Source organism: Lactuca sativa, chromosome 7 (assembly GCF_002870075.4).
Source record: "Lactuca sativa cultivar Salinas chromosome 7, Lsat_Salinas_v11, whole genome shotgun sequence".
NCBI lineage: Eukaryota > Viridiplantae > Streptophyta > Magnoliopsida > Asterales > Asteraceae > Lactuca > Lactuca sativa.
The window spans coordinates 129,303,463-129,327,053 of NC_056629.2; positions in this window are offsets into that span (position 1 = coordinate 129,303,463).

Genomic DNA, 23,591 nt, shown 5'->3' on the forward strand with positions numbered 1-23,591 from the left:
AAGTGTACTGGAACGTGTTTCCCGCTTCCTGATATGCCCCAGCCATCAAGAACTTCCAGAGTACTCCTTACACCGGGTGAGCAGACAACCATTCAGAGAGAGAAGAGATTCAGAATTCTATTGCTAACTACTTCAGAGGGGTTGAGAAGAAGAAGGTTGCATATGCTGTGTACCAGGTCGGATTAGAAGTCGCACAAAGGAGATAGCATATGGCTAACAGATGAGAAGTATTCACACATATATTTCATACATATATATATATATATATATATATATATATATATATATATATATCCTGCAGAGAAATAGAGTTGCATATGTTGTGTACCAGGTCGGATTGGACGTCACGCAAAGGAGACAACATATGACTAACAGACGGAAAGAAAGAAAATGATATTCTACAGACCTAGTTTATCGGAATTTACCAGTCGCCTCATCCAACCAGAATTAAGGACAGAATCCGCACATCGAGGAAAAGTTAAACCACGGTTCCAAGTACGGGTTCAATTAATGTGACGAGTAGATTCCCATATATATCTCCCTGCTCAACCTATCCGAGCGTCATATTGTCAGGCAGAACGTATCTAACTAGGTCAAGATTTGTCAACTCTATAAATTTCCTAAGTTCAACTCTCCCTAGTCAAGTCCATTTAAAATTTGTCGTGCCTACCGACGCATCAAATCAGAGCATAGACCCTTCAACTTCGGGTACGTTACGCAGACTCAGGATGCCTGTTATCACTTGATAATATCACTTCCCAAAACATCTCCCTCAAACACAGACTCATAATCAATATATTTTTTTTTTATTTTCTGATTTTCTGATGTTTTTGGATTTTTTTTTTTAAATTTTTAAATTTTTGTTTTGTTTTTATTTCTCCCCCTAAATTTGTGCATAGGAGAGAAACGAAAGTAAATGCGCAAATTTAAACTATCCTAAAACAAAAATTAGTCTTTAAAGCGAATCAGGTTAAGAAAAACTTTGGAGTATAGAGAAGAAAACGCAAACCGTAATTCACCGATTGAATCTGCATCCAGAAGGTCTGAGAACAGCACACGTAATCTCAGAATAGATCCAAAAATTCTTCATATCATTAAGAATTAACCCCATGTGATCCCTTCTTTTCTTCCATTCCCGCAGAGGACACATACTCTCAAACAATGTTTTGAGTGTTGTACAGTTGAGAGATGCCTCCTATCATGTGCTTGGAACAGCTACTACCAACAAACCGAAGTCTGATGATATGCCTCCATAACTGCTCCAACACAAAGCGGGATTAGTTGGTCTTTGGAACCCAGTCCATTTTGAAACTGGGTCGACCTTTTTCATCGTTGCACATTACTCTCTCCCATGACATGTCTTGTTTATCACAAACAAAAGACATAGAAATATTAGAATCATTAGTTGATTTAGGAGAGTGAGCCTTCGGAACCCATTTGTAGTTGGATTTAACCCATTTCTTTTTTGATCTGATGGGTGGCTCAGTACTTGCTTTTGAACTTGAAGCCGGCTGCCGAGGTGACTTTAACCTAACCGGTCTTAGTTTTGTTGGGGCATTTCTTGGATTGGACTTCTTAGTCGACATTCCCTCCTTACCCTTGGGATTCAAATTCTTTGCCTTGTGGGTTGGATGCTTGGCCTTGGGAGTTGAATTCTTGGCCTTCTTGGCATTCCAGTCGTCAATTTCTGAACGTGACCTTGAGGGGTTTCTTTTGGAGTATCTCCCTCTTGGCGCGTTCTGCCAGCCTTGCACATAGTAAGGAACGTATGCGCGATTTGGACAATTTCGGGCAATGTGTCCAGGTGTTCCACAGTGAAAACAAGTCTTTTTCTTCACTGTGAAGTTATCTTTTCCTGCCCCTGGTGGCCTATCTTTTCCTTGTCTTTTGTTGTCCCCACATGCACACTTGCCACAAGAGCTCTGTTGCGCTGGAATTGGAGGCCTGTATTTCTCAACGACAGGTTTATCAGAAGCAACTGAGTTCGAAGCAACAGACTCAGAGCTCAAGGAGACATTTGTTTGTTTAATAGTGTTCTCCTTGTTCTCATCTTCTGCTACTTTACGTGCACATGAAGTAGCAACATTAGTATCTTCAAAATTAATAACTCCTCCTGACACAAATCCAGCTCGTTTTCCATATTGAAGATGTGCCTCCCTGTCAATTTCTGATGGGTTTTGAGCATTCTAACACTTCCTAAGTGTACATGCAACCCTAATAACCTTGGATCTATGTTTGTCTAATTATCATGCAAAGTTGAATTCCAAGGTTATATTCCTATCTAGCATACATGGGGAACAATTTTAACTTGAATCATAGATAGAATAACTTACCTTGTTGTTGCTTGTGTTCCTTGAAACCTTGTGAGCCTAGCACCCCAAGTGTGATGCCTCAAATGCTTCACACAACACCAAATGCTCTTGGAAAGACTCTTGAGATAACACACTTCACAAAAATCGGCCAAGCCCTCTTGTTTCCTTAGTAGTGCCGATTTTTGGTGGAGAATATGCTTCTTATATAGTGTTGACACATCTAGGGTTACACCATGTAAACCCTAATGTGTCATGACTCTTCATTTTCATGACCCATGGGTTTGTAACTCCCATGGAGCATCCATGGAGCATCCTATGGGTAGAACCCAACTTGATAATCCATGGAGCCTCTTAGCCCACTATACAAGATATGGATGATTTACACAATCAACCCATATATTTAATTAGTTATCCTTTGATCACTTAATTAATTCCAAATTAATTCTTTGATCAACTAATCAAATAATATTATTAATATATTAGAACTTATAATATATTAATAATCTCCAAGTGTTATTTCTCTCATTTAGTCTATCCAATTGCATGGTGCCATGCAACCCAAATGGACCATGCCGGGTCGGGTCAAGTACAAGCCCGAAATAGTTATGGACTTAGACACCTTATCCAACAGTCTCCCACTTGGATAAGTCTAATAACTATATCACTAGTACTTCAGGAACCGACCGGCAATCGTAGCTCTTTACAAGGTTTCTCGAAACTTGAGAAGATGATGGTACGCCATTTAAGATAAGTGATCATATAATCCTCCGTTCTAGATATCAGCCGGACAAATACATGGAACATAGTCTTGCTTATTGTCCAGCATTTGTTTCCCGATTTCCGATTTGTTTGACATAGAACTTAATTGAACACATCAACTTAGTTCTGACCGGGCCCGGTACATGGGTCAAAACAAAATCATCGAGGGGCCCAGATATCAGCTTCTAATCCAAGAAGGAACAGATAAACTTCGACTCATATGTTTGTTCTACCACTCATTGAATTACACACAAAAGTACGTTTTATAACATCGAGTTACCAATGCGGTTTCGTACAGTCAATGCATAACCAACTTGTAAGTAACAAATCATATCTCTAGGTTTGAAGACTTATATGATATTACCGTCTCACGATCACTCGAGATAGAATTCCATGAAGTGATTCCAGTGAGCGTGGGTTGAGTCCAATGCTCAGAACTTATGAGCACTCATGATTGTTGTAGCCTTGTCCAACACCTTGGACCTCTACAACCCATCATGACAGTCTTGATTCATACCTACTTCCGACATATGACCGACTGTGGAGGTTTGAATAATATGTTACACCAAACAAAATTATTCTGGAAGTCAAAACATGCAAAAGAAATATAGTAAACGATTGACAAGAGATAGCAACACTTTACTCATAAATAAAACACCTTTTATTCATCATCAAATGTCAATTACACTTTACAAATTTCTGAGTTATCTAACTACTAAAACTTATATCATCCTTCAGCCCTATGCTCCGAGCATGCTGGAGATGCTTAACCCTACTCAGTCCCTTCGTGAGGGGATCTGCTGGGTTCTCATCCGATGATACCCTCTTTGCCACGAGGAGTCCTTCTTCGATCCGATGTCTAATGAAATGGTATTTTCTGTCGATGTGTCTGGATCTCCCATGATCCCTTGGTTCCTTGGCTAAGGCAACAGCACTTTCACTATCACAGAAAATTTCCATTGGCTCTTTAATAGCTGGTACAACTCCAAGGTCTCCAATGAAGTTCTTCAGCCATATCGCTTCCTTTGCTGCTTCACTAGCTGCAATATACTCTGATTCACAAGTAGAATCAGCCACTGTCTCTTGCTTGGAACTCTTCCAAGAAATTGCTCCTCCGTTTAGGGTAAAGACCCAGCCCGACTGAGAGCGGAAATTATCCCTATCAGTCTGGAAGCTAGCATCACTATACCCTACAACTCTCAAGTTATCACTCCCACCGAGGGTAAGGACCCAGTCCTTAGTCCTCCGTAGGTACTTGAGGATATTCTTTACCGCAGTCCAGTGTGCCTTGCCAGGGTTCGCCTGATACCTGCTAACCATGCTCAAGGCAAAAGCTACATCGGGTCGAGTACACGTCATAGCATACATGATCGATCCTACAGCCGAAGCATAAGGTGTTCGACTCATTTCTGCTATCTCAGCCTCAGTGCTAGGGCTTTGTGTCTTACTCAACCTGGTGTTACTCTGGATGGGTAACTCTCCTTTCTTGGAGTCCTGCATGCTGAATCTCTTCAGCACCTTATCCAAGTAGGTACTCTGACTAAGTCCAATTAGTCTTTTACTCCGATCTCTCAAGATTCTTATCCCTAGAATATAGGCAGCTTCACCAAGGTCCTTCATAGCGAAACACTTCCCAAGCCAGGACTTTACTTCCTGCAGGGTTGGAATGTCGTTTCCTATGAGCAGTATGTCATCCACATACAATACCAAGAAGCTAACTATACTCCCACTAGCCTTGACATACACACAAGATTCATCTTCACTCCTAGAAAAGCCAAATTCCTTGACCTTTTCATCAAAGCAAAGATTCCATCTGCGAGGTGCTTGCTTCAATCCATAAATGGATTTCTCAAGCTTACACACTCTATTAGGGTACTCGTTGCTGACAAAACCCTCTGGCTGACTCATGTAAACATCTTCAGCCAACTTCCCATTAAGGAAAGCGGTTTTGACATCCATCTGCCATATTTCATAATCATGAAACGCAGCTATGGCTAACAGAACCCGAATAGACTTAATCTTGGCTACCGGAGAAAAGGTCTCATCATAGTCCACTCCAGGAATTTGAGAGAAGCCCTTTGCAACCAGTCTAGCCTTATAAGTGTGTACTTTACCATCCATGTCGGTCTTCTTCTTGAAGACCCATTTGCACCCTACTGTCTTACGACCTGGTACATTTTCAACCAAGTTCCAAACTTGATTGACATACATGGATTGTATCTCGCTATCCATAGCCTCTTTCCATTTAGCAGACTCGGGGCCTGCCATGGCTTCCTCGTAGCTGTTAGGGTCATCTTGACTTACTAGTGTCTCATCACTAATAAGTGTCTCACCTTCTGCAGTAATATGGAATCCATAGTAATGCTCAGGTGCACTCCTAACTCTCGTGGAACGTCTCAGAGGTACAGATTTGTCAATTTGCTCAACAGGAGTTTCCTCCTCAAGTTGAGGGCTAGAGTTTGAAGTTCCTTCACCGCTTGATTCTTGAATTTCTTCAAGATCAATTTGCCTCCCACTGTCTCCTTGGCTTATAAACTCTCTTTCTCGAAAGACTCCTCTTCTTGCTACAAAGACCACATTGTCACTAGGTCTGTAGAAGAGGTAACCAAAGGAATGCTGTGGGTAGCCGATGAAAATACACCTCTCGCTTCGAGGTTCGAGCTTATCATGAGTCTCGCGTCTCACGAAAGCCTCGCAACCCCAAATCTTGATGTGGTCTAGTTTAGGTACTTTACCAGTCCACATCTCGTGAGGAGTTTTGGCAACTTTCTTTGTAGGGACTAGATTGAGGATATGGGCGGCAGTCTCTAAGGCATACCCCCAGAATGAGATTGGTAGCGTAGCTCGACTCATCATGGAACGAACCATATCCAACAAGGTTCGATTACGCCTCTCAGCCACACCATTCAACTGTGGTGTCCTGGGAGGTGTCAATTGTGAGACTATCCCACATTCCCTTAGATAGTCGAGGAACTCTGAACTAAGATACTCACCACCACGATCGGATCGAAGCATCTTAATGTTCCTGCCCAATTGATTCTCGACTTCCTGTTTAAATTCCTTAAACCTCTCGAAAGTCTCTGACTTATGTTTGATCAAGTAGACATATCCATATCTACTATAATCATCAGTAAAAGTCAAATAATAACGATTAGCATCCCTTGTGGCATGTTTGAATGGTCCACACACATCCGTGTGTATAAGGTCCAACAAACCTTCACCCCTCTCACATGAACCTGTGAAGGGTGACTTTGTCATTTTTCCAAGTAAGCATGATTCGCAACTATCATCTGACTTTAGGTCAAACGACTCCAAGACTCCATCTTTTTGGAGTTGGCCTATGCGTTTCTTGCTTATATGTCCAAGACGACAATGCCATAAAGATGCTTTATCCAAGTTATTATTAGTAGAATCAATACACAAAACATTATTTCCCAAGTCATCTACAACAGATACAGCTTCATACACACCATCACAAGGTAATGCTTTAAAATAAAAGACATTATTATAGAAAACTTCTATAGAACCAACTTCATTATTAAATGAAAAGGTAAACCCTTGTTTGTACAAAGCATGAAAGGAAATAATATTTCTTGCCATTCCTGGCGAATAACAACACTTATTCAAATCTAAACTAAACCCACTACTTAGCGATAAAGTATAAACTCCAATCTTGGTAACAGGTATAACTTTCCTATTCCCCATGATCAAGTTTATCCTTCCTTGCTCCACATCCTCACTTCTTCTTAGTCCCTGCAAGTCACAACAAATGTGAATACCACACCCGGTATCAAGGACCCAAGAATTAGAATGGGGTGAGTTATTAGAAATGATAGTGTAAATACCTGCATGGTTGGGTTTAACTTTCCCATCCTTCACATCTTGCTGGTATTTTGGGCAGTTCCGCTTCCAATGAGCTTTTTCATGGCAATAGAAGCATTCAGCCTCTTTTGGGTCAGAAGAAGGAGTAACGAAACCTTTCTTGGTTCCACTTGAAGAAGAGCCATCAAGGGTCCGAACCTTGGTACCCTTAGAAGAGCTCTTTCTCTTCCTCCCTCGATTCTTCCCGATTGCCAAAACCGGAGTAGAGTTTTGAGTAGGAGTGATAGCAACCGACTTCCCCTTAAGACCTGTTTCTGCGGTCTTGAGAAGTCCCTGAAGTTTGCTGAGGGTGACTTCTTCCTTGTTCATGTGATATGTCATGCGGAATTGATCATAGCACGATGGTAAGGAATGCAAAATAATATCTATTGCAAGATCCTCCGGGAAGTTCACATTAAGCTTCAGCAAACGATCCACATACCTTTGCATTTTCTGCATGTGGCTCGTGACGGATTCCCCGTCCTTCATCATGGTTGTTATCATGGAGCAGATGATCTCATACCTCTCTTGTCTTGCACTTTGATGGTATCTTTCCATCAAATCTTGGTGCATGTCATAAGGGTAGAAATCTTCATAAGACTTTTGGAGTTCCGCTGTCATCGTGGCCGTCATGATGCAAGCCACTTTCGTAGCATCCCTTTCATGCGCCCGAAATTCAGCGATCTCCTGAGGAGTTGCAGTGGACTCATTAATCTCCTTAAGCTCCTTGTCAAGGACATATTCTTTGTCCTCATAGCGGGTAATCATCCTGATGTTTCTGATCCACTCATTAAAGTTGGATCCATCAAAGGTGACTTTCCCACACAAGTTCATAAGGGAAAAGGAGCCATTAGGATTAGAGCCAGAAGCATTGTTGAAAGACATCTGAAGGAGAGAGGACAAGATTAGTTTAGATATAAGAGAGTCCTTAATAAAACACCCAAATGTAATATTAAGGCTAGGATCCAATCACAATATAATATAACTTAGAAGAGGTATGCCGTAATCTAAGCTATATCATATTTGAAAGGTAGGTGAATGACGATTCACCAATTTCCACCACGAAAACCGCAATATTTTACTATTAGGTTTTTTTTGAATGGTTCTTAGAAATTCCTAGATTCTTTGAGATTCAATGAACTTTTTCAAAGGCATGTTTCAATCTCGAGTGTGCCCTCCAAGTTTTGTGACTGGGATACCGAGGATCACAAAACGAGGTGTGAAGTAACCATGCAAATCACTTGGTACCCTTAAAGTTTATCACTCAATCGATGTGCCGGTTAACCACACACGCTCCATCGATACTATAATAAACCCTAAGTCACCCTTTACCTACCTTGTTAAGTCCAAGTTAGTGTGCCGGTTAACCACACACGCTCCACCAACGACTTAATCAAAGTGTAAAGTGTAATTTCATGGAATAGCACCTTATTCACATTTTTCCTAAAGTAACTAAGATTGGGAATTTAATAAAACATTTAGTTACTTTATAATATTCATCATACTTTGAATGAGAATTAATAAGTCCTTGTCTTACCCGTTCGGCTAACGACCCTCCACCGATCAAGCAAGCGGTGGGTGAGAGTGGACACCCATTAAGTCACCATTTTATAGGCAACAACCTTATACCCACCTTATAGACCGGCTTCGTGAATGAGGCGTACTAGCGGTAAGACGACTTTGTTCTTATACATATATATTAAATCATAATAATATAAGTATAAGGGTTGAATTTTAACTTTTAAAATTCTAGGGGTTGGAACTAAAGTTTTAACTTAACTTTACTTGTTCCAAAACTTGAGGGCAAGTTTTGTAAACTTTCAAAACTTTTCATTTCTTGTAACTTATGAGTTTAATAGAGTAATAAAATGAGAACTTTTCATTTTTCTAACTCTTGTGTTCTTTTAATGGTTTTTTTAATCCAAGAGACTTTTTGGTTTTCCATAACTTGAGGACAAGTTATGGACTCCATTAAAACACATTATGATCATGAATTAATCTACCACATAGGTTACAAATAATTCCTATGATCATCTAAACATCATAAGAACAAGAGCATGAATATGAACACTTTCAAGAATCAAAATCACATTTAATCTTTGTAATTTTGATAACTAGTTGTTGTAAATGAGTTAGAAAAGACATTACACCTTCTAAAATAAGTTTTCAAGTACCAAAACATTTTAGGGTAATGATTCTAATCCATTTCCAGCAACACAAGTCGAAATTCTGCACTCTGTCGACCCTACTCGCCGAGTGCATAAACCTACTCGCCGAGTAGGTTGAAGATACACATGAACTCGTCGAGTCCTCCCCATGGACTCGCCGAGTCCATCAGTCAGACAGCAAGATTTTCGACTTTCTTCAACTTTTAAGCACAAATAACAAACAAACAAGCCTAGGCTCTGATACCACTGATGGGTTTTGAGCATTCTAACACTTCCTAAGTGTACATGCAACCCTAATAACCTTGGATCTATGTTTGTCTAATTATCATGCAAAGTTGAATTCCAAGGTTATATTCCTATCTAGCATACATGGGGAACAATTTTAACTTGAATCATAGATAGAATAACTTACCTTGTTGTTGCTTGTGTTCCTTGAAACCTTGTGAGCCTAGCACCCCAAGTGTGATGCCTCAAATGCTTCACACAACACCAAATGCTCTTGGAAAGACTCTTGAGATAACACACTTCACAAAAATCGGCCAAGCCCTCTTGTTTCCTTAGTAGTGCCGATTTTTGGTGGAGAATATGCTTCTTATATAGTGTTGACACATCTAGGGTTACACCATGTAAACCCTAATGTGTCATGACTCTTCATTTTCATGACCCATGGGTTTGTAACTCCCATGGAGCATCCATGGAGCATCCTATGGGTAGAACCCAACTTGATAATCCATGGAGCCTCTTAGCCCACTATACAAGATATGGATGATTTACACAATCAACCCATATATTTAATTAGTTATCCTTTGATCACTTAATTAATTCCAAATTAATTCTTTGATCAACTAATCAAATAATATTATTAATATATTAGAACTTATAATATATTAATAATCTCCAAGTGTTATTTCTCTCATTTAGTCTATCCAATTGCATGGTGCCATGCAACCCAAATGGACCATGCCGGGTCGGGTCAAGTACAAGCCCGAAATAGTTATGGACTTAGACACCTTATCCAACAATTTCTTCTTGTTTCATAGGGATGGATGTGTAGTTATGATTGTAAGGAGGAGGTACACTATCATACCCTAGACCCTTGTGTTGATTCCTTTTAAACTGCATGCTTTGGTCTATCATATTTGCAACCACCTCACTTGAGAAATCATATTTTCTAACATCAAGTTTGGCGGTTTCAAACTTTCCTTTCAAAGATTCAACTTCAGCCACTAGCTCAGCATTTTGTTTGACTACATAATCATAGTTTTCACATTTGTTACTGTAGTCTTCCTGAAGTTTCTTAAAGTCCTTGGTTTTTGCTTCTAATTCAGCCTTCAAGGGTTTCTGTCCTTTCCTGAGTTGATATCCTTTATATCTCAGGTCCTCAACTTCCCTTTTGAATATATCAATTTGTTCTCGAAGAAATTTAATCGTGGCTTCACAAGCTGGAGAACATGTAACTTCAGTGACCGGAATACTTTCAGAACGCATTGTTTCTCTACACTTCAAAACATCAAGTTCTTGAATTACATCAGCAAGACTAAGATGATTGAGATCTTTTGTCTTCTTGATGATAGCCACGTTCATATCCGATGATTTCGGAAGTGAATTTAGCAACTTTTTGTTTATCTCGGACTTAGTCAAGAAGATCCCGGCTATATTCATCTCAGTAGTAAGTGTAATAAATCGCTGCAACTGAGCTTCCAGGGTTTCTCCAGGGATAAAATCGAAAAAAGTTAAAATTTTGTCTTAACGTCTCCTGACGACTCTCTTTCATGTTTTCAAATTCCCTCGTATACCTTAAAATTAATTAATTAAAAAAACAACTAGAAGCAAACTTCAAACTTAAAATGCCCTTTTTTTTTATTTTTTTATTATTATTTTTTTATTTTTAAAAACAACCTTAAAAGTCAAATTTAAAAAAAAATTAAACTTGAAAAGTCAAACTTAAAAATCAAACCGAAAGGTTAAATTTGAAATTTTAAAAATTAAACGAAAAAGTCAAAGTTTAAAAATCAAAATTTGAAATAAAAAGTCAAAATTAAAAATAAAAAATAAAAAAATAAAAAATAAAAAATAAAAACAATTATTATTATTTAATTAATTTATTTATTATTTTATTTTAATTTTTTTTAATTTGGATGAAAAAGGAATTTAAAAAATAAAAGAAATTTAGTTTTTGGGCAGAAAGTGTCAAATTGGCGAAACTTCAAAGCGACAGGTAGTGTTTAAGTTTAAATTTTCGAAGTAATGAAACAAGGAGCTTCGTAGTTCAACTGGTAAGACGCGTGTTTGATGACCCAAGGGATCCGGGTTCGAATCCCGGCACCCCCAATTCAGTTTCGATTTTAAAAGAAGGCGCTGTGCGGCTTGCTTCTGTTTAGCCGGCTTCCCTAAGCCGAGCCGCAAACTCCGAGCCGCCACGTCCGAGTCGTAAGCCTCTGCCGAGCCGAGATCTCCGGAAACCCTAGCCGTAAACACAAACGCGCCGCCGGCCATGAACTGTTGCCGGCCGTGAACTGTTTCCGGTCGTAAGCTCCGGCCGTAAACAGTTTAAGATTACGTGAAAATTCAACTTTGAAGCTCCAAAACTCAATCAAAAACCCTTTTGTTATGAAAAACACAAAGAACAAACCCCCCTTATTTTTGCGAGATCTATCCAAAAACGCAAATATATTTCGAAAATAAGATCAAATAATGCTCCAAATAGAGTTTACGGCCCAAGAACTCGGTGCTTACGGCCGTAAGCTTGGACCGTAAACATAGAATATTCGAAATTTTGATGAAACGATAAACCTTTTGACTGATACAACTTGGCTCTGATACCAATTGTAAATCCCTAATCTGCCCGTGTATCAGTCAGATCCGTTTGATGGTGCGGAATCCCAATCAAACGGATTATTTCAGATAAAATAGAAGAGAAGGAGAAGAAGAATAATATGAATCTTGTATGTATTGATATGAATTATGATCCGGATACAAGAGATTCACACACACATAAAAGCTCTTGTTTCTCTCTGGCCGTAAACTCCTTAGGGTTTATCAATCATCACTCCTCACCCTAACACCTCTATTTATAATTGAATATGGGCCGGAAACAAATGGGCCGTAAATGAGTTTACGGCCGTAAGGTGTTTACGGCCATAAACTCAGTCGTAAACAAGACCAAAAACTCCACAATTATTACACAAAAATATAATTGCCCAGAAAAGTAAAGTATAAACCATATTTTGACCCAACAGCATACCACAGGGATGTCTTTTGGATGTCTTTTGGATCTTTCGCTTTCTGGCTTGTGTCAACGACGTGTGCAAGAAAGGCGCGGTATTCCTTACACAAATATTTCTGGGCTAGAATACTTGATATGATATGAAGGCTAGTACCGGGTTTGTCTTCGTAGATTAATAGAGTTTCGTGATTCGGTGGATTTAGGCGAATGGCTTTGTCGAAGCATAGAATATCAGCACGATGAAGACTCAACCGGTCCATGCCAACAATGACATCGAAACTCTTGATTGAGACTGGTATGAGATCAATTGGGAATGAATGATCGTCTAACGTGAGGGTACAACCTATGCAAATTTCGTTAGAGCTTTCGGTCTTTGCGTTAGCCATTTCTACGACGAATGTTTCTTTTAGTGGTTATGGGGATTGTTTAAGTAAGTCTTTAAAGTTTTGGTTTATGAAGCTTCTTTCTGCACCACTATAAAATAAGACACATACATAAGAGTTGCTGAGAAGGAACGTACCCGTGACTACTATGGGATCCGCTACTGCTTTGTTGTGGCCAATAGCAAGTAGTCTTCCTGTTCCTCCCGCATTCCCAGCCTTCAGACAGTTTTTCTTGAAATGGCCAGCTTCACCGCAGCCATAACAGGTTTGGGTCACTCCCGAACTGGGAGCTTGCGAGATAGGTTTGGGTTGGGCTCTGCAAAACCGGACAGTATGGCCCTTCCGGCTGCTGTTGGTGCATTCCAATTCATGGTAGGGGCCGTTGTGATGGAAGGGGCACTTGGGACACTTGGGCAAGTTCCCAACATAAGCTTTTGCCGGTGCAGGGGTAGCAGGAGTGGTGGTAGCATGGACGGCCACGGTCTGTTGGTTTTTGGAAGAAGATTGAGTCTTCTTGCCCTTCTTCTAATCCCCACGCTTCCTCTTGTTGTCGGATGATTTGGGTGGTACGGTGGTATTTGTCGGAGTTGTGGCTGGTGTGGAAGGAACTTCATGATCAATCAACCTCTGGGCCAATTCCTTGGCGCTGTCAAAGGTCGTAGGGAGTGAGGCTAGAACGTTTCCTCGATACGGGGGCATTAAACCTGAAATGTATCGTTCAATCTTCTTGCTCTCCGAAGGGATCATGTTGGGACACATAGCTGCCAAATCACAGAACCTGGTTGTGTAAGCTGTTATGTCGATCCCTTTCATCTTGAGGTTCCAGAGTTCCTCCTCAAGCTTCTGAATTTTGGCCCTAGGGCAGTACTCCCCTCTTATGAGGTCCTTCAGTGTGTCCCAGCCCATGGCGTTGGCTGTTACCAAAGAGAGTGCACTGACATGACTGTTCCACCATGTCAGGGCCCTGTTAGTGAAGGTGGCAGCAGCGAACTATATTTTACTCTCCTCGGGGCATGAGCACATTTCAAAGATAGCCTCATTTCTTTCGAACCGCTGAGACAACGCTAGAATTCCTCCGGTCCCATCGAAGAAATTGGGTTTGCAGTTCATGAAGTCCTTATAAGTACATCCATGCGTCCTTTGATGGACTTCACCAAATCTAGAGTTACCACCGCTCACATCACCAGAGTTCATTTGAGCCATGGCTGTCGTCACAACTGCAGTCACAACTGTTTGAAACAGCACCGGATCGAAGTGCAGAGGAGGAGGTGGTGGAAGAGGGGTTTGAGTTGCTGGTCTGCCTCTGGTTGGGCGCTTGCGAGGATGCATCTTTTACTGAAAGTTCATAGAAATGATTGAAATAGTAAGAGTCTATTGCAAGTATGATAAGAGTGTTTCATGGACTAAATCAACATAGTCCAAAAATTAGAGAGAGAGTCATAGCAATAGAGTAGTTAACTGCCAATTACAGGTATTAATGATGTACTACAAGTTCGGGAAAAGCGGCCTAACAGTAGGTCTTACATCAAACCAAAAGGAAAATGCTGGCAGTCTAGAGGCCTAATTAGAGTACTTTCAGTGTTAAGAATGTTTACAGACAAGTGCCCTACTGAGCATAGAAGAGAAAAAGCTAGTCCTTAAACAAAAGAGTGAGATGATTTGACATCTTCTACGGGCGACGGGCACCCGCTGGGTGAACCCTCAGATCAGCTAGTTGACGCTTAACTTCCTGAAGATGTCATTCATGAGTCCTCTGACGTGCTCGGAGTTCCCTAACTTCGGCTCGGGATGCAGCTAGTTGTTGCTGCAGAGCCTCGTTGGTCCTCCTTGTCCTATCCATAGCTTCTTCAAGTTGGCGGATGCGAGCAGTGTTGAGGTTTGAGTTGGCATCCACTTCAACAACTCGGCCAATGGCTGCTTGACCTTGCTCGACGTTCCTGGCAATCCTTCGAACCATGATGGGTAGAACTTCGTCCGCTGATCCTCCCATGCTTATGTTCTAGAAGCTTCGGTCTCCATTGTAAGGCAACGGCTGACCCTGCTCCTCGCTCCATCGGTTCAAGGTTATTGCCCACATGGGAGTGAGACCTTGAAATACTGGACGGGGGTTGGGGTTTGGAGCTTCAAGGGGTAGATTGTTAACTTCTGGCTCGGAGCTAGAGCTGTCCGAGAAGCCTTCAGCATGATGATCATCGAAAGGGATCGGGTGACCATCATCTTACTCCTCATCGAGCCATCCTCCATTACCCTGGTTTCGATAATACAGATCGCCGGGATGGTGGAAGCCAGCCATGCTATCTATGCGAGAAAGGGGGAAAGAAAGGTTAATAGACGTACTAATCTAGGATACTTATGAGATGAATCGTTACTAGTCGACCCAATACTTGCATAGTGCATACCAATTACATGCAACCGAAGCAAGATAGTCCTTCGAATAAGCAATCCTAAATTTAGATCCCCAATCAAACAACAACAGGAAATGAAGCAAAGGCCATAGATTTTGAGTCTATAGCGCCCTAGTCACATGTAATCGTGATGTATCCACTTAGCAACCATTGTCCTACTAGTAACGACTCTTTTAGTTATCCCATACTTAGTTAGTAGAATGCAAAATACCCCTATAGTATTCTTGTTCTAACGCTCTTGTGGTAGTGTTGGTAAGTTTTTAGACTTTTTGCAACACTACAATCACTCTTAGGCACATGCTAGTCACTCCTGGAAAAATGTAGTTGATCAGGCTACATTCACCCAAATGTGACTATGTGTCTCTAAGCCTAATTGTGCTGTTCAACAATCTTAATACTTCTGTTATGTTCTAATATGATACTGACCCTTTTGTAGTGGTGAGTGTGTATATATATACTTAATTAAAGATTTTAGTATTTATAAGTATATATTATTGGTTAGAGTGTTTTAGTCCCGAAGTGTTTATAGTTCGTATATCTTTTATAGGTTGATATACTTGATTCACTATAAACAATGCTCTGATACCAATCTGTCACACCCCAAAACCGATAACGGTGGAATGTGTTTTGGGGTGGAGGACGTCATGTACAGTATCATAACAATTGCATAATAGTAAAAACAAGCGACAACAACCATTGCATATATGTAGTAAGTTTAATTACAAACGTGTTCTGTAAAGTTTAATAGACACCAAAAGTATAACAAAATAAAAGATGGGTCTTGTATGCTCCATCTTCTCCAAAAGTTGCACCTGTACCTGTCTATCTTTGAACTGAGGATACAAATTATTTTGAAAACGAGTATCCGCATAAAGCTGGTGAGTTCATAAGATTTTAGTGTCTTTGTTGTATAAAAGTGTTTTCAAACTTATAGAATAAAAACAGACATTTATGTTTATAAGTAGTAGAAATCCCTAGAAAATCCTATATTTTCCAGAAAAGTACTTTGTTAGTTAAATCCTTTGAGTTGTGTGTAAGCATTATCATTGAAAACCTTCAGTTGTAAAAGTACAGTAATAAATCTCATGTGAGTAACATAGCTGGAGAAAAGTTATGCCTGTTGACAGTAGTAGTGGTGCAATCTTCCATTAGCATTATATATTTACTTACTTCAGGATGTTAGCTTAGACTTAAGTCTTAGTGTATTATGTTGAATAAAGGTGTAACCCCTCATGTGACTAGACTGGAGTGATAATAGAGAACCCGATGACCTTCCCGGTCATGCGTAGTGTAGTGATGTAGTGCCACCCCTGGCCTAGCCGGCTCGGACTGTAGCTAGCAGTCGGGATGTAATAGTGTTTGCCTCGTATAGATCTATACGTGTAGTGTTGCCTTCCTTCCGAAAAGCCCTGGTCAAATGGTGTAAGCACAGTAGAGTGTCTTATAGAGGGATTGTGTGTTATACTCTGGATTTGTATATTCCTTGGTATTATAGTATAATAGTCTTTTGTATAGTTCTTAGAGTGTTCTCATATACGAGTATTAACTTGTAGAAATAGCCGTTATAGTGAGTATAGCAGTAGTACAGATAACGAGTAGTAGTCTTAGCTATACCTATTATAGCTAACTAGAATGTATGATTTCCTGCCTTTGAATAACAGAGGTATTGATTGAGATGAAGACTTTCATATCTAACACAAATATATATGATATATAACTAAGAAATCAACGACAGTCGGACGGATAACCGATACACTAAGACCACATCAAACAAAAACAGGAAATAAGGTGAGCTATCGCTCCTAAGCCCTTCAAGCCTTAGTTATATTAATATATTTGCGTAGATATATTTTAAAAAGAAAAGTAATTTAACACAATTTTAAAAACAGTTTAATAACAAGTTAATCTTAAAAATCCATTTGATAATCAACTAAAACAGTTTATTTTGGAAAACAACTAAAAGTGTAGGAAAATCCCCATTTTAATGATAATCTATGAATCACATATGATTTAATAATAAAACTTGTATAATTTATACTTGTATCCCCCCCTAAAACATGTAAAAACATTTAAAAGGTCCATTAAGGGGTATGAACTCACCTGAAATGAGTAGATCGGGTGGAAGTGTCGGATGAGAGTTTGGTGTCAAGTAGAGACTTGTACACCCTTTATGACCCTAGTAACATATGAAGACATATGTTCACAAGTAATTAGTGATTTAAACTCTAATTAAATACATACAAGCATCATAATGTGATTAAAGGTCTTATGGTTGAGTGCTAGAAGGCTAATGCGTTGCAAGGAAAGAGTATAAGACCTCACCATGGAGTTTACTCTCCTAAAACTCACCTTAAGTGAGTTTACGGTTGGGAGACCACATCCCCCATGAGTTTACGGCCGTAAACTCATGGGGGGTGTAATTGAGTGGTTTCAAGCCCTTTTGTGGTTCTAGAAGTGGTTCTAAGGTAATATACAAGGTTATAGGGGTGTTTAAGGTCAAAGGAGGGTACTCCCTTGGAGTTTACGGTCCAAGGACCACTCCTTGGGAGTTTACGGCCGTAAACCCCATGGTTTACGGCAGTAAACTCTTGTATGCCTCCATTCTTTGATTGTAAGGCCCTAGGCTCATTCCTAACAAGTTCTAGTGAAGGTATAAGGCTCTTTAGGGGCTTAAACTTTCATTTGGAATGATTTAGGGGAGTTTACGGTCTAAGCATATGCTTGGGCCATAAACTCTAGTTTACCCCACATATGTTGATGTTTAGGTGTTCCAAGTCCGAAATAGCAAGTCCCTAAGCCATATCTCAAGCCTAAATGTGGTTTGGAAGTGTTTTGGGCTTGGTTTTCATGTTTAGAGGGTGTTTACGGTCTAAGCATGTGCTTGGGCCGTAAACCCTCTTCCAAGCCCTAAAAATGGTTGATTTAAGGTTCAAACACTTCTAGGTTAGGTCCAAAACTAGTTTCTAAGCTTTAAGGGAAGAAATTTGGGACTTTTGACCATATTTTAGGGGTTTACGGCCTAAGGAGGTTCTTAGGCCGTAAACTCCTCCTTTACAGCCTTTATGATCGATTTTTGGGTTAATACCCCAATCAATGATGTCTAGAACAAGTTAGGGTATAAGAACTTACGTTTTGGAGGCGGAAACTTGTGGTTTTGATGCGAAATCGAACTTGAAGAGAGAGAGAGAGTAGAGAGAGAAAGTGGGTCTAGTGTGGTAAAAGGTTTCCATGGGGTGTCCACCCTCCTTTATATAAGGCTTGAGTGTTGTACCCGGTATACGACTACCCGATACTTATGTTTAACGGGGTTTAAACTTTTACCTAGTTAAATGGTCGTAATTAAAAATAACTTTTTCCAACTAAATGGAAATGTAATTTACTTGCTTTTATTTATTTTAATACGACGATATTGACATAAAACACAAATAAATAAAACATGTATTTATTTGTCGACCCCAAATTTAACGGAACTTTTATAACATAGAATATCCTATTAACAGAAACGGGTTTAAATGACGGAATAAATTTTGGGTTGCCACACACTATCACATAATATCATAGCATACTAGCACATAAAGCATAAAAGATAGTGGCATACCAGAAAATTATCACAAAGACATTCATCTCACTTATAATCAACTGCTAGTAAGCCCACATTGGTGCCTTCGACCAACTTCTATGGGACGGTAACTCACCTCGATAACTACGAATAGCTACAAAGACTCCTGCTATGAAATCAACTCCTCTCAGACTCCCACAGATAGACATTTAATTTAATTATCCTTCCGCACTCATGACCCCTTAAGGGTCAACTTTGTTTAAAGTCAAAGTAAAAGTGAACATGTTGGTCAAAGTCAACATCCTGGTTGACTCAAATCGTCGAGTTTACGGAAGGAACTCGTCGAGTTCTTCAGTCTTCAAAACCAAAAACCATGGTCAACTCGCTGAGTAATCTCCTAGAGTCGTCGAGTTTTCTCAGTAAACAGAAAAGCTCGGGGGACCACGATCCAACTCACCGAGTTGGATGAACAAATCGTTGAGTTCTCATAGTCTAAATCAACTCAGTCACTTCCAATTGAGTTTAATGCTTCCAAACCATAGATCTAGTCCCCTAGGGCTGATATATCACGTAAGGTTCCTATCTTTACTTACATGCATGGACTACCTTGCTCAAAAGGCCAAAGTAATGGTTCATAAGTTACATGGGACCTTCATGGCCAGAAAGCTGGCACTTTTATGCAATGAAGTCCCCTAAAGACCCTAGATCTGAAGGGTTCTCCCACATTGGATGTCCAAGTCCCAAAGACTGACATTCTTGGAACAAAACATGTATAAGTCACTCTAAAACTAGATCTAAACATGGAATAGACAAGATAGGAACTTTATACCTCTAATGAACCAGAAATGGAGCTTAACTTCTAGATCTACTCTTCTTCTTCTCATCCTTGCTCCTTCTTAAAGAATCCTCTTCTTTAAATTCACAAAGAATGAAAAAAATGGCTTAGAACACTCAAAAGTGAACTGGGGTTTCGTGGCTAGGGTTTGGGATTATGAAGGCTATAAATGAGGCCAACCTTTGGAGGTTAAGGTGTTTAAATATGGAGCTAAACCCTGAAAATTAGGGTTTCATTCTGGCAGCCTTACTTGTCGAGTTGAGTCCTTCAACTCGTCGAGTAGACTTTAAGTTCCACGTCCAAATTCCATTCCTACTCAACGAGTTTCGGGCCTCCAACTCGTTGAGGTCCTGTACAAAAATGAATAAATTTGATTTAAAATACATACTAGGAACCCGACATTACAGAATCTTGTATAATTGTATCTTTCAAGATGTTGTCAATATATGCATAAAGATTTAAAAACTTTAACATTCATCTTTATACATATCTATATATTTTACATTACAAGAATGTATCTTATCTTTCCTAAGTCTTTCATCTTAGAATCACTTTTTGAGTCAAGGCGGAAGAGCCTTGCATAGTTGGAATGTAATATATCATGAACAAGTATGTCTTATTTATGAAAGATTAGGAATATCACTATATATCCCACTACTTCTTAGTAAACACATATGTTATCTTCATTTTCATGTAAAATTATACCTTGTGTTTTCATAGTAAAGTGACCACTCCTTCCTTAAGATATTTTCTTTATATCCACAAATAGATCCTAAGTGTGTACACATTTTTTTAGGATAAATTGGATTAAGAAAACCTCCAGTCTAAGATATACCAACATATTCAAGTAGGTGTCTATTAAGAAAAACATTTTTTATTGAAATATATTTTCCATGTCTCATAATCAGAATATGTAGTTATGGTAAGTAATGTCTTTATTGATCTAATCATAGTTACCTAAGGAAAGGTCTGATTATAATCATTGACATGGGTATGACTAAAGCCTTTTATATCAAGTCTTGTTAAATGTGTATAGATCTATATGTTTGTATTCTTTCTAAATGACTCACTTAGTCATTCTAGCCTTCAAATAGGGAGAAAGATTAATCAAACACATACTTGATTATTATACATGGATTATATCTCAATATTTGTAACACTCCAAATTTGCAAACAATTTTTTTCATTTTAAAACCACATAAAAACACAATCTTACATTTCTCAAATCACAAATGTATAAGTTGTTTAAAACACAAGACAAAAAATGTTTGATAATATCCTAGAATCCTCAAAACATAATCTCAAGCTGGTCTCACAGCCTGGGTTAGGCCCTCCAGTCCTGTATCTCGGTGAATACCCTCTGGTCTCACAACTCGGTTTGATCCCTCTGGTCCTAAATCAGTAAGCAACAAAATAATATATAACATAAATCACAAAGACAAAATTTATAATACCATATAACTCAGTATAAGCACATAAGACCCTCTGGTCAATAACTTAGATAAGACCCTCCGGTCACGTGGTATTACCACTCAGGTAAGTATAGTGAGAAGACTCATCTCGTACGTACGCAATTAAGTCTCATACTCAACGATCGGTCTAGACCCCGCCTACATATCACAATCATCTCTAATTAAAATTTTATAACAACAACTATAAATATGTTAAAGTAACCGCTTTTCTAACTCTCGGAAAGAGTGAAAGACCATTTTACCCCTCCGTGGCCAACATAATCCATATCTTGACCAAACCCTAAAAGCCAACGGAAGTCAACACTCAAGTCAATAGTCCATGTTGACCCAACTCGTCGGTTGCATCTATGCGACTCGTCGAGTTCCTTCATTTTCTCTGAAATCTCAGGAAATCTAACTCAACTCGTCGAGTTGTGTCACCAAATCGCCGAGTTGTAATGCGTCCAGACTATCGAGGGAAAACCTTAACCAACTCATCGAGTTGGCTCATCAACTCGGCGAGTCCCTTTAGTCCATTCTCTCATTCAGACGTTTTTTTTTTTGCAAAACTAAGGCCCCATACTCTAGATCTAGCATGCTAAGGCTGAAGTATCACGTAAAGCTACAAGCTTTACGTCCATGCATGGGATCTAGGGCTCAAAATGCCAAAACAAAGCACTTTAGAGGGTTTAATGCTTGAAAGTTGGCCAATAGCTTGATAAAGCTCGAATCTTTAGGCCCAAAGGACCTCATACTGTCCAGATCTAAAGTCTCAACTTCATGGCATGCTCAAACATCTTGAGGACTCAAAGAGAAGATGGAAATGGCCACAAACTCCCTAGTGAAGAGATCTGACCAAACAATGATCAAGATGATAGCTATTTACCTCCAAATAGCCGCTAGCACTGAAAGAACACTGGATCCAAGGGCTTAAGGTCCTTTTAATAGGGTTTCTCTCAGCTTGTTAAGCTGATAAAGGAGGCTGAATGAAAGACTTAAGGTCCTTTAAATAGGGTACAAACCCTGAAAATTATATGCGCGTAACATGTCCTCGAGCGTTTGAATCAACCGCTCGCTCTGCCCGTCTGTATGTTGGTGGTATAAGCTACTGAAATGCAACCAGGTACCCAAATCCTCATGAAATTTCTTCCAGAACTTGGAAGTAAAACGCACACCATGTCGTTCCACTACCTATCGAACGCAGATCTCGGCCAATTTCTCCATATAAGAGCTCTCACTTATAGCCAGGAAGTGACCACTCTTCGTTAACCGATCTACAATCACCCACATCGCATCGACACCTTATGCGCTCCTCGGTAACTTGGTAATAAAATCCATGTAGATCTGTACCCACTTCCACAAGGGAATCTCCAAGGGCTGCAACTAGCCATAAGGACGTTGGTGCTCCGCCTTGACCTGGCGACGCATCAAGCATCTCTCAACTACCCATGCCACATCTCTCTTCATACAGGGCCACACTAATCCCTTTTCAAGTCCAAATACATCTTAGTGGCCCCTAGATGGATCGATAATCTCAACCTATGGGCCTCCTCCATCAAAATATGTCGAGCTCCACCCGTATATGGCACCCATATCCGCCCATGAAAGGTCATGGGCCCCCGACTATCAGTTTCAAACTCAGAAATCTGCCCAGTCACCCGATGTTTCTTACGATTTTCTGGTCTGATGGCCACCACTTGGGCCTCTCGGATGGTATCTACGACCAGAGTCATCACCGTCATCCTCATGCACACGTCTCAGATCGGAGCACTTGCTGCTCTACGACTCATGGCATCGAGTGCGACGTTAGCCTTGCCAGGGTGATACAAAATCTCACAGTCGTAGTCTTCCACTACATCCGACCACCACCTATGTCTCATATTCAAATTGGGTTGATCCATAAGGTACTTCAGGCTCTTATAGTCCATGTATATGGTATATAGGACACCATAAAGATAGTGGCACCAAATATTGAGGAGAATAACACCGCCCCAGCTCCAAATCATGGGTGGGATACCTTGTCTCGTGAGGCTTCAGTTGCCTCAACGCATATGCTATCATGTGTCCCTTCTGCATCAACACGGAACCCATCCCCGATATAGATGCATCACAGTAGACTATAAAGTCCTCCACCCCCTCCAGAAGAGCTAATACTGGAGCTTCACATAATCTCTGGCGAAGAGTCTCGAATGAAGCCTACTGCTCGGGCCCCCAGACAAAACTAACACCCTTCCTGGTCAATCTGGTTAGAAGGAAGCCAATCTTAGAGAAATCTCTGATAAACCTTCGATAGTAACCCATAAGACCTAGAAAAATCTTGATCTCGGATGGGGATCTCGACACCTCCCATCTCATAACTGCCTTAGTCTTGGCCAGGTCAACCAAAATCCCATTCTGGTTAACAAGGTGTCCCAAGAACTAGACCACTCGTAACCAAAAATCACACTTGCAGAATTTGGCGTTAAGCCTCTCCATCCTCAATACCCCAAGAATCTCCCGAAGATGCTCCTCTTGCTGCTCCCTAGATCTTGAGTACACCAACATGTCGTCGATGAACACGATCACCGACTGGTCCCAAATGGGCCTGCACACCCGGTTCATGAGTTCCATAAACGTTGTCGATGCATTGGTG